The following is a 12903-nucleotide window of genomic DNA, read 5'->3' as shown; positions in this document are numbered from 1 at the left end:
TGGACTAAAATGATAGGAATCTCGGTGTCTTTTTCTATCTCCAACACAATAAAATCAACTGAAATGATAAACTTCTTTACCTTGATCAGCACATTCTCAAGAACGCCTAAAGGATATTTGACCAATCGGTCAGCTAGCTGCAAAGAGATGGTAGTAGGCTTCAACTCCTTTAATCCAAGCTTTCTAGACGTAGATAAAGGCATTAGTGAAACACTAGTACCTAAATCACATAAAGCTCTAGAAAAATCAACATCACCTATAGTACAAGGAATAGAAAAACTCTCTGAATCTTTTAGCTTTGGTGGAAGCTTGTTCTAGTTAATGGCACTGCATTCCTCCGTCAAAGCATGGTCTCAAAATCTTTCAATTTTCTCTTCTTAGACATGATCTTTTTTAAAAATTTTGTATATGCAGGAATATGTGCTAAGGCATCTGCAAAAGAAATATTAATGTGAAGCTGACTAAATACTTTCAAAAAAAATTTAAACTATTGATCAATTTTATTCTGCTTAAGCCTTTGAGAAAAGGAATGGGAAGAACATAAGGTTCGACCGGTGGTAGTGGGGATGGTGTTGATGAGAGCACAAAAGTGCGATCTATACATCACTTAAATTGGTATTGTTGCCAATAAATAATAATAAAAGTGCTACATTAATATTATATTTTTGGCACAGATTATCGTAAATCAAAGCTTAAATATGCATTTGGTTGACTTCAAGCCTAATTACACTGGAACAGAATTGAACCTGGTCAAGCACACTTGCACCCGAGGGACACATGGCAGCCATCTGGAGGCAATGCGTAATGAAACATCCAAGGGCTTAAATTCATCAAGCCAAGAAGATCTGCAATTGGATCTCCCAGCTTCCTCCAAGCTCCCAGCCATCTGCAGTCAATTGACTTTATGATTCCAAATCAGCATCATCCCAAGCGCCAGCATAAGTTGTTTTCCATTTTCACCGTCCACGTTCCTAACTCATCCCAGCTTCCTCCAATGTCCAACCGTGATCTACACCATCCACGTCTGCATCAGATGCTTCCGGACCCGTTTCAGCTCCAACGTCGCAGCATCCCGTCCACCGTGTCAGCCTTCTCCCACGTTCCCATCCATTCTGCCCGCGATCACTTCCCAGCCACCCCGTCTTCACTGCATTCCAGCCGAGATCAGCGCCTCTCAGCAGCCCGTGACCAGCTCCCGTGCACAATCACAGCGTCCGCCCGAGCCAGCGATCAGCGCCTCCTCCCAGCAGTCCTCCACCTCTTCCGTGATTTCAGCCCGCGATCAGCCTCCTACGAGTGATCCATGGCGTTCGGTCCTCCTCTCCCTGCAATTCTGTCTTCACCGCGTACATCTTCTCTCGTAATCCGGCCGCGATCACCGCCCAGCCATCTCACGCCTCTCCCAGCGTGCTTCCCAGCATCCCAATCACCTCCCAACTCCAGCCGCCTCTTCCGCCCGTCCAACTTCCGTTTCAACATTTTTCCAGCATCACAGCCGGAACTCGCGTCCGAGCATCCCGCGTCCATTGCTCCCGGATCCACATCCCAGCTCTTCCCGGCAGTCCGCTCCTCCAGCGCATTCCATAGAGGGGGAGAGTTGAGTATAAGAGGAGTCGGCTGAGAAGGGAAAAGGGGGCTGATTCGTGGGAAGAAGAAGAAAACAGGGGGGCTGATTCGTGGGAAGAAGAAGAAAACAGGGGGGCTGATTCGTGGGAAGAAGAAGAAAACAGGGGAGCTCTTATTCGGGGAAGAAGAAGATAGCCGTTCAGTCGGAGAGGAGAAATGGGGAGGTGACTCTGTTTTCACAAGAGAGAAGGGAAGAAAGAAAGGGAAACAGGGTATGCCCTATTTCCGAAAAAAAAAAAAAAGAGATATAAAAGAGGAGGCTGTTTTTGTAATGGCTTGCTAAATCCCTTGGCAAAGGGTGATGGATGAACCCTTGTCATGTTGCTTTCATCAAGTACACTTTAAACTTTAATTCTAATTGTTTTATATCCATTGGTATGTTTTGGGTTCTTGCATATTTATTTATTAGATAGATCTTGAATGGTTTATATATATTGATGCATGGATTATTTCGATGCTTGATTTGTCGTAGACGTAACCGGCACGATAAATACTTGGAAGTTTAATTCATGTTTTCAGATTGTATACTCCATGATTAGAACTACCCTATCATATTAATCCTTAATCAAGAATCGCCGAGTTTATTTGTTGAAAGTAACATTGTCAAGGAGGGTTCCGGATCCCTTGCCTTCTCTATATTCTTGAACGTTGTTTAATCACATATTATTCTCTACTTTTAATTTCTAAAGATCAACTAAAAATTACATCTAAAAATTACGCTAATAATCCATAGATCGTTCCGTGAGGAATCGACCTCGGACTTCCGAGTTATACTACTTGTGCGATTCTCCTGCACTTGGGAAAACAGTTTTATTTCTGCACCAAGTTTTTGGCGCCGTTGCCGGGGAACGGCTGAGTTATTAGTATAATTTTATATTTAATTTTTACCTTAGTAGTTAGTATTTTTCTTTTGAAAAAAAAAAAAATTGCATCTTTACTACAATTTTTAATTCCCTGCATAGTTTGTATCAAACTCTGATATCATAGAAATTAGCCGTCTGATTTGACTCAAATTTGGTCAGCTAGTGCAAGACACATTGTTAGATAATCTGAACGGTCTGATTGACATTCTGACATTTTTAAGACCATCAGATTAATACGAAACCTTGCTGCTTTCTACTTTAAATTTTCTGCATTTATTTTTTTTAGAATCAGAATTTTATCGTTATCATATCTCATTAACCCTTGTTGCTAATTAAAAATTTAAAAAAAAAAATTAAGAAAAGATCAAGGGTGATTATTCAAAACTAAAAAAAAAGAAAAAAAAAAAAACCTAAAATTTCAAATTTCAAATTTCAAATTTCAGAATTCAAATTTCAAACGTCAACTCATAAAATTTAAAAAAAAAATAAATAATTTGCTTGATCACCTATTCAGTGAAATTTAATGTCATGCCATAAAATATTTTAAAAAAATCTCTTGATTATTGCATATAGTGTAAGGCATCAACATAAAATATTCTAAGGGCTGAATCTATTTAAAAAGATAAGGTCGGGATTTCATCACTCGTCCTTAGCCCAAAAATCACCCCAGTGCATAAATGTCCCAAGCTTAACTAAAATCAACTAGACGTTGGCCCCTAAGGACATTCGAGCTCAATAGGACGAAGACCACCGAAAGTTGCACCAATTTCGCTCTGTGGCTTAGTTGATGTCTAGGCAAGCTTTGTCCCTATAAGGGAGACAGTTCATCTGTTCGAGGCAAGTGGGTTTTAAGTGGGACCTTTGCGAACGCATCGTGACCCTTCCACTTACCTGGGAGCTTACCTGGTCAACTAGGTTCATTAGACCGGATTGGAGGCTTAGGTGTCCTCTTCAAACCAGTTAGGAGCTGTCTAGAAATTTAAGAAAAACATTAGAAATTGAGGTGTAATGTTTTGTTGCATGATTGATTGAGAATAGATTTTTGAATTAAGGTGTCGTTTTAGGTTATCTTTAGTTGGTACTTATAATTTAAAAAAAAAAAGAGGAAAATATTTTGCATGCTAAAGTGGAATAGGGACGACACTGGTCGATTAAGTCGTACAACTTTAGATCATCCCTTAGGACATACCCCTGAAATTCCTTCTCAATATCTCACACCTTGTGAGATGGCTGATTTAAATGAAGATGCGGGGAGTCACCACAATCGAGAACGAGAACCCCATGTTATGACTCTAAGACAATACCTACAACCGGCTAGGACTAGTCAGCCTTCATGCATAATTTTTCCTGATAATGTAGGACATTTTGACATCAAACCAGGGGTAATCCAATTGTTGCCCAAGTTTCATGGGTTAGAGTCCGAAAGTCCGTATCTTCATTTAAAGGATTTTGAAGAATTGAGCATTACATTTAGAGTGCCAAATGTCACCGAGGATGTCCTCAAGTTGACATTGTTTCCTTTCTCTCTAAAGGATAAGGCCAAAACATGGCTAAACTCTTTGCGACCTAGATCAATAAGGAATTGGCAAGATATGCAGAGAGAATTTTTGAAGAAGTTCTTTCCCACACAAAGGACCAACTTTTTAAAAAGACATATTAGCAATTTCCAACAAAAAGATAATGAAACATTTTATGAATGTTGGAAAAGATTTAAAGACCTTCTTCTCTCATGCCCTCATCACGGATTCGAAACTTGGAGAACCATTAGCTTCTTTTATGAAGGTTTATCTCCACAGTTGAAACAATTTGTAGAGACCATGTGCAATGGTAGATTTTTAGAAAAACAACCTGATGAGGCATGGGAGTATTTGGATTCCCTTGCTGAGACTGCCCAACTTTGGGATAACGGGGATAGAAACAACAAGTCTTTGCCTAAGCCTACTAGCTCTGTACATGGAGGCCTTTACAACCTCAGAACTGAGGATGATCTTCACGCTAAAATGGCAGCCCTCACTAGGAAGGTAGAAGAAATTGAGCTTAGGAAGGTTGAGCCTGTCAAGACTATAGAGCTTAGAAACGAGTGTTGTGGTATCTGCGATATGTCGGGTCATACTACTACAGATTGTCCCACCATACCGGCATTCAAAGAAGTCTTGCACGATCAAGCAAATGCTATGAACTCCTACCAAAAGCCTTATAACAATCCATACTCGAATACCTATAACCCTGGTTGGAAGAATCATCCAAACTTTAGGTGGAGAAATGATCATCCTCAACAGTCACACCATTCAGCTCCTCCACCTGCATATCCTACTTTTGCATCACCACCCTCTCAAAAGCCAAATATCGAGGATACCTTGCAATCCATACAAACTTTTCTACAAGGTCAAGCTAATATCAATGCTCAAAATAATCGAAATTTTGAAGACATAAGGAACCAATTGTCAATGTTGACTACCGTCCTAAGTACCCAAGAGAAGGGTAAGCTTCCAGCTCAACCCCAACCTAACCCACAAGTGCATGGTAGTAATAATACGGCTCCTTCTAGTTCGCATACAGAGCATGCAAAGAGCATCATGACGTTGCGTAATGGGAAAATCATTGATCAGACCGTTCCATTAAGACCGCAGGTCACTTCTAATTCTGATGCTCCCAAAGTTGATGAAAGAGACAAAGAAGAAGTTGAGGTCCCAACTTCTACTAAGAAAGTTGAATGTCCTTTTCCTCCACCTTTTCCACAACGGTTAAAGCCGTTGCAAAAGCTCGAACCTAATTCTGAAATTCTTGAGCTTTTTAAACAAATAAAGATCAACATATCTCTTCTTGATGCAATCAAACAAGTACCCTCATATGCCAAATTTTTGAAGGACTTGTGTACTGTTAAGCGCCGATTAAATGGTAAGAAGAAGGCATTTTTAACTGAAAATGTGAGTGCTATTTTGCAGCACAACATTCTCCCTAAATATAAAGATCCAGGTTGCCCAACCATCTCGTGCATCATAGGTGACTTTAGGATAGAGCAAGCATTGTTAGATTTAGGAGCAAGTGTGAATCTGTTGCCATATTCTGTATATGAGCAACTTGGTTTAGGTGAGTTGAAGCCAACCTCCGTCACTTTGCAATTAGCTGATAGGTCAGTTAAAATTCCAAGGGGGATTATCGAGGATGTATTAGTCCAAGTAGACAAGTTCTACTTTCCTGTCGATTTTATTGTATTGGACACACATCCGGCTTCGAACTCACAGTCTCAGATTCCGGTCATTTTAGGACGTCCATTCCTTGCAACTTCTAATGCATTGATTAATTGTAGGAATGGCGTCATGAAGCTTTCTTTTGGTAACATGACCTTAGAATTGAACATTTTTAATGTGTGCAAACAACCCAATGATCCCGAAGAGAGTAAGGAGGTTGATTGGGTTGAAACCATCGCAGAAGATTATTTGTTAGCTAAAGCAATTAACAACCCATTCAATGATAGCTTAATTGATTGGTGTCCTAATGGAACCAATGATGATGATTTGTTAGTCACACCTATTGTGGATAATCTGGATATCAAGATGGTCAATGGGTGGAGACCAAAAGAAGGAGAATTTGAGAGATTGTCGCCTCGAGAGGTGAAAATAGAACCATCCCATGAGCAAGCACCCAAGCTCGAATTGAAACCCTTACCAAAGGAACTTAAGTATGCTTTTCTTGGACCCGAAGATACTTTTCCTGTAATCATCTCGTCTGGACTTGATCATACCCAAGAAAGAAAATTAATTGATGTTTTAAAGAATCATAAAGGAGCCTTAGGGTGGTCTATTGCCGATTTGAAGGGAATTAGCCTTTTAATTTGCACGCACCGGATATATTTGGAGGACAATGCTAAAACCACAAGGCAAATGCAACGAAGGTTAAATCCTACAATGAGAGATGTGGTTAAGGCAGAAGTCCTCAAGTTGCTTGACGTGGGTATTATTTACCCAATTTCCGACAGCAAGTGGGTAAGCCCTACTCAAGTCGTTCCTAAGAAGTCGGGTTTGACGGTAGTAGAAAATGAACAAGGTGAACTAGTTCCAACTCGTGTCCCAACGAGTTGGCGCATGTGTGTCGACTACCGAAAGCTGAATATGGTCACAAGAAAGGATCACTTTCCTCTACCCTTTCTAGACCAAGTATTGGAGAGGGTTGCAGGGCATGATTTCTATTATTTTCTCGATGGCTATTCGGGATATTATCAAATTGAAATTTCACCGAAAGATTAAGAGAAGACTACCTTCACTTGTCCTTTTGGCACATTTGCTTTCCGACGAATGCCATTCGGGTTGTGTAATGCACCTGCAACATTCCAAAGATGCATGCTCAGCATCTTTGAAGACATGAACGAGAAATTTTTGGAAGTATTCATGGACGACTTCTCCGTTTTTGGCGACACATTTGATGATTGCCTGTCACATTTACAAGCTGTCTTAGCTCGATGTATGGAAAAGAATTTGATACTGAATTGGGAGAAATGCCACTTTATGGTGCCAAAGGGAATTGTCTTAGGACATATTGTTTCATCGAAGGGCATGGAAGTAGATAGAGCTAAGACTGATTTAATTGCTAAGCTACCTGCACCCAAGACGGTTAGAGATGTTAGATCATTTTTGGGTCACGCCGGATTTTATAGGAGATTCATCAAGGACTTTAGTGTCATATCTCGACCATTATGTAATCTCCTATCCCTTGATACACCGTTCAATTGGAATGAAACTTGCCAAGATGCATTCGAGAAGTTAAAATCTATGCTTAGCACTGCACCCATCGTTCGACCACCCGATTGGTCATTACCTTTTGAGATTATGTGCGACGCTAGCGACTATGCAATAGGAGCTGTCTTAGGACAACGCAAAGATAATAAGCCATATGTCATTTACTATGCAAGCAAAACCTTAAATGATGCTCAAATGAATTATACTACCACCGAGAAGGAATTGCTTGCAGTAGTATTTGCCTTAGATAAATTTCGCTCTTATATCCTTGGTGCTCCTATTGTTATCTTCACGGACCATGCAGCACTAAAATATTTGTTGGATAAGAAAGAGGCCAAACCACGCTTAATACGATGGATACTTCTACTTCAAGAATTTGACATCACTATCAAAGATAAAAAAGGAGTAGAGAATGTGGTTGCTGACCATTTATCACGATTTGTTTTTCATGATTCAGTGCCACAGTTTTCCATCAAGGACTCATTCCCTGAAGAGCAGTTGTTTGCACTCTCTACTGTGCCATGGTACGCTGACATTGTAAATTTTCTTGCTACAAACCGGATTCCGGAGCATTGGGGTCGACAGATAGAAAAATTTTCTTGCGCGAAGTAAAGAATTATTACTATGACGAACCCTATTTGTTTAAATATTGCAATGATCAAATCTTTAGACGATGCATACCGGATCATGATATACAAAGCGTACTTTATTTCTGCCACACTGATGCTTGCGGTGGACACTTTGCCTCTAAGAAAACTATTGCAAAAATTTTGCAATGTGGTTTCTATTGGCCCACTATGTTCAAAGATGCCCACGAGTTCTGCAGGACATGTGATCCATGTCAACGTATTGGAAGTCTAACTCGTAGGCAGATGATGCCTCTTCAACCCATTACTATTATCGAAATTTTTGATTGTTGGGGCATCGATTTTATGGGCCCATTCCCACCGTCTTTTGGATATGAATACATTTTAGTTGGTGTCGAGTATGTGTCCAAATGGGTAGAAGCTGTCGCTTGTAGGACCAATGATCACAAACCTGTCCTGAAGTTTGTAAAAGAAAATATTTTTTCACGATTTGGGATGCCTAAGGTTATAATTAGTGACGGTGGAAAACACTTTTGTAATAAGCCTTTCGAGACCTTATTGAAAAAGTATGGTGTCACCCATAGAGTTGCTACTCCATATCATCCGCAAACTAGTGGCCAGGTAGAGTTAGCCAATAGAGAGATCAAGCGTATTTTAGAGAAAACGGTGAACCCATCACGGAAAGATTGGTCCTTGAAACTATCAGATGCATTATGGGCTTATCGTACTGTATACAAAACCATTCTTGGCATGTCTCCCTACCGGCTAGTTTACGGAAAAGCATGTCATCTTCCTGTAGAAATAGAACATAAATCGTATTGGGCAATTAGAAAATTGAATTTTGATTTACAAGATGCCGGTCTAGCTAGAAAATTGCAATTGAACGAGCTTAATGAGATTCGCAGAGATACTTATGACAATGCTAAAATTTGCAAAGAACGAATGAAGATCTTACATGATAAATCAATTTTAAAAAAATCTTTTGAACCTTTGCAAAAAGTTCTTTTATATGATTTCTGCTTACATCTGTTTCCTGATAAGTTGCGATCGAGATGGACAGGTCCGTACATTATAAAAACTGTTTTTCCACATGGGGCGGTTGAGATTGAGAATCCACGGGATGGTAGAATTTTTAAGGTAAATGGACACAGACTTAAACCTTTTCTTGAGAATTTTGCAAATGAAGAAGACTCCTTTTTCTTGGGGGAGCCTTCTTATGACTGAACATGAAGGCAAAGGTATGTGTATATTAGTTAGGATTATTTTTCTAGTTTTGTAGGTTTTATTTTCTGGATATCAACAGCTCAAGGTATTCCTCTTCTCTCCAATATTATTTTCTCTACTGTCTGTCATTATAATTTTCTTGTATCTATTACATTGAGGACAATGCAATGTTTAAGTTGGGGGGAGGGAAGTATTTTGCAAAAAAAAAAAAAAAAATGTTTTTGCATTCTTTTCTAAGCAAGTGCACATGTATTTTCATATTGAGTTTGTGCAACTATTAAGGCAAGGAATACATGCGTACTATGACTGATTAGAGACCTATTATTAGATCTCCGCACATGTATTTAATGATTATAGGAAGGCCTCAGGAGTTCACATTTGTTTAATGCATTTTTATTAAGCCATATCTGTAAAAGAAGTACGAGTATCCTTGTCCGTACTATAAGGTTCTTGATTTAGTTTTCACATAAAGATAGAGGTTGAATACCCCGGCTAGATCATCTAAGTGCCTTATGTTCCGATCTTGGTTGACCTATAGTCATGTTGCAGTCACATTAGATGGTTCAGTTTACCTTCTCTATTTTGAAAAAAAAAATAAAATAAATAAATAAATAAATAAATTAGGAGATGACAAGTCTAACCTCGTGGCGTAGTTTGGTTCGAGTAATTAAGCCCGAGGGGTGTTTTCACCTAATGCCTTGAGCCAACTGGATCAAGAGTCATTGGCCGAAAACTCGCTACATGGACCTTGCTAGAGCCTAAGGGGGTTGGACTATTGTAATCACCATATGTGTTTAAAAAAAAAAAAGAAGCATGAATAGGGTTGGTCGGGCTGAACCCAGTGACATGTGGTAATGGCTGGTTTGACTCCATTGTATTGGACCTTTGTGTACTTTGGATATTTAGTTGGGATTGATAGCTCTTTCTTTACATACGAACCATTCTTGACGAATGTAGACAACATGTGATATTCTGAAAATTTGATAGATCAGGTTCTAATAAACTGTAGTAAACACTTGCGAACTTGAGTAGTGCACCTAAAATTCAAGCGGTACCATGTTGTGGTGGAGGTATTAGTGCTCTAAGAAAGTCATTCTGTTTATACATACTACACTTTAGTATTCCCCTTGCTTTGATAGTTGCCAAGCTTGAGAAAAATATATATGTCACATGTGTATTGACTTAGATTTCATTGTATATCATTTTATGAATGATGTTTGTGGGTAACATTACTGCAAACCCTCACGAGACAACACTCGTCCACTAGGATAACCTAGGGGTTTAACGGCTTGTTGCACGTGCTAAGTGCAATCGTAATTCCCTACGAAAGTGGGCATGTATCTTTGTTTTGTATCTTTAGCTTCAATAAAAAGTCATAGGTTTACCACACCTTTTGCGCTCTCATTTTATCGTTTGCTCATTAATTGCTAGAGACTAGCAATAAGCCAGTTGGGGGGTGTGATGAGAGCACAAAAGTGCGATCTACACATCACTTAAATTGGTATTGTTGCTAATAAATAATAATAAAAGTGCTACATTAATATTATATTTTTGGCACAGATTATCGTAAATCAAAGCTTAAATGTGCATTTGGTTGACTTCAAGCCTAATTACACTGGAACAGAATTGAACCTGGTCAAGCACACTTGCACCCGAGGGACACATGGCAGCCATCTGGAGGCAATGCGTAATGAAACATCCAAGGGCTTAAATTCATCAAGCCAAGAAGATCTGCAATTGGATCTCCCAGCTTCCTCCAAGCTCCCAGCCATCTGCAGTCAATTGACTTTATGATTCCAAATGAACATCATCCCAAGCGCCAGCATAAGTTGTTTTCCATTTTCACCGTCCACATTCCAACTCATCCCAGCTTCCTCCAATGTCCAACCGTGATCTACACCATCCACGTCTGCATCAGATGCTTCCGGACCCGTTTCAGCTCCAACGTCGCAGCATCCCGTCCACCGTGTCAGCCTTCTCCCATGTTCCCATCCATTCCGCCCGCGATCACTTCCCAGCCACCCCGTCTTCACTGCATTCCAGCCGAGATCAGCGCCTCCCAGCAGCCCGTGACCAGCTCCCGTGCACAATCACAGCGTCCGCCCGAGCCAGCGATCAGCGCCTCCTCCCAGCAGTCCTCCACCTCTTCCGTGATTTCAGCCCGCGATCAGCCTCCTGCGAGTGATCCATGGCGTCCGGTCCTCCTCTCCCTGCAATTCTGTCTTCACCGCGTACATCTTCTCTCGTAATCCGGCCGCGATCACCGCCCAGCCATCTCACGCGTCTCCCAGCGTGCTTCCCAGCATCCCAATCACCTCCCAACTCCAGCCGCCTCTTCCGCCCGTCCAACTTTCGTTTCAACATTTTTCCAGCATCACAGCCGGAACTCGCGTCCGAGCATCCCGCGTCCATTGCTCCCGGATCCACATCCCAGCTCTTCCCGGCAGTCCGCTCCTCCAGCGCATTCCATAGAGGGGGAGAGTTGAGTATAAGAGGAGTCGGCTGAGAAGGGAAAAGGGGGCTGATTCGTGGGAAGAAGAAGAAAACAGGGGGGCTGATTCGTGGGAAGAAGAAGAAAACATGGGGGCTGATTCGTGGGAAGAAGAAGAAAACAGGGGAGCTCTTATTCGGGGAAGAAGAAGATAGCCGTTCAGTCGGAGAGGAGAAATGGGGAGGTGACTCTGTTTTCACAAGAGAGAAGGGAAGAAAGAAAGGGAAACAGGGTATGCCCTGTTTCCGAAAAAAAAAAAAAGAGAGATATAAAAGAGGAGGCTGTTTTTGTAATGGCTTGCTAAATCCCTTGGCAAAGGGTGATGGATGAACCCTTGTCATGTTGCTTTCATTAAGTACACTCTAAACTTTAATTCTCATTGTTTTATATCCATTGGTATGTTTTGGGTTCTTGCATATTTATTTATTAGATAGATCTTGCATGGTTTATATATATTGATGCATGGATTATTTCGATGCTTGATTTGTCATAGACGTAACCGGCACGATAAATACTTGGAAGTTTAATTCATGTTTTCAGATTGTATACTCCATGATTAGAACTACCCTATCATATTAATCCTTAATCAAGAATCGCCGAGTTTATTTGTTGAAAGTAACATTGTCAAGGAGGATTCCGGATCCCTTGCCTTCTCTATATTCTTGAACGTTGTTTAATCACATATTATTCTCTGCTTTTAATTTCTAAAGATCAACTAAAAATTACATCTAAAAATTACGCTAATAATCCATAGATCGTTTTCTGAGGAATCGACCTCGGACTTTCGAGTTATACTACTTGTGCGATTCTCCTGCACTTGGGAGAACAGTTTTATTTCTGCACCAGGTGTCTTGGCTAGGTCCTCAACCTCTTCACCGACCTTCCTGCTCACCTCTTCATAGTCTACTTCATCACCAACTACAGTCTCACTACTTACCGACCAAGTTGCTTACCACTTCTCAAGGTGACTGTCTTGCAATGCTCCTTCGGATTGATCTCTGTCTTATTAGGCAAATTACCCTATCCATGAGAATTGATGGAATTGGCTAACTGCCCCAATTGCACCTCCACATTTTTGTTGGAACTCGCCAACTAGTCAACCTTTGCTTCCAATCTCTCAAATCTCTCTGACTGGCATTGGCTAACTTCTCAATAGCTATCTTCCAAGACTGCTTACTTTCTAGTTGGGATGGTCTTGGTTGAAAACCAGGAGTGTGGAGTGATTGATTATAACCCTATTTGATTTTGATGAGCTCAAAGCATTTGAGTATATCTTATGTTGTACTAATGAATTCAATCTAGTGTTTCAGTCAAACACTTGTAAATTTATGGTTAAGTGTCTCTAGATTTGGTTCAATACATTTTGGATAAGTAAA

The 12903-nt window shown here is 40.5% G+C and overlaps 1 non-coding gene and 1 pseudogene across 1 annotated transcript; one reads left to right on the top strand and one right to left on the bottom strand.

Moving 5' to 3' along the window:
• Nucleotides 1-4127: 4127 nt before the first annotated feature.
• LOC120112078 lies at nt 4128-4236 on the bottom strand. Its single transcript, XR_005513574.1, has one exon. It is a non-coding gene; the product is annotated as a small nucleolar RNA R71 (small nucleolar RNA).
• Nucleotides 4237-4294: 58 nt separating this feature from the next.
• Nucleotides 4295-10830, top strand: LOC120111974 (annotated as a pseudogene).
• Nucleotides 10831-12903: the final 2073 nt, after the last annotated feature.

The sequence above is a fragment of the Phoenix dactylifera genome, chromosome 9 (genome assembly GCF_009389715.1).
Source record: "Phoenix dactylifera cultivar Barhee BC4 chromosome 9, palm_55x_up_171113_PBpolish2nd_filt_p, whole genome shotgun sequence".
NCBI classification, from domain to species: domain Eukaryota; kingdom Viridiplantae; phylum Streptophyta; class Magnoliopsida; order Arecales; family Arecaceae; genus Phoenix; species Phoenix dactylifera.
The sequence above is the reverse complement of the archived record's forward strand: the minus strand, read 5'-3'. Positions and strand labels throughout refer to the sequence as shown.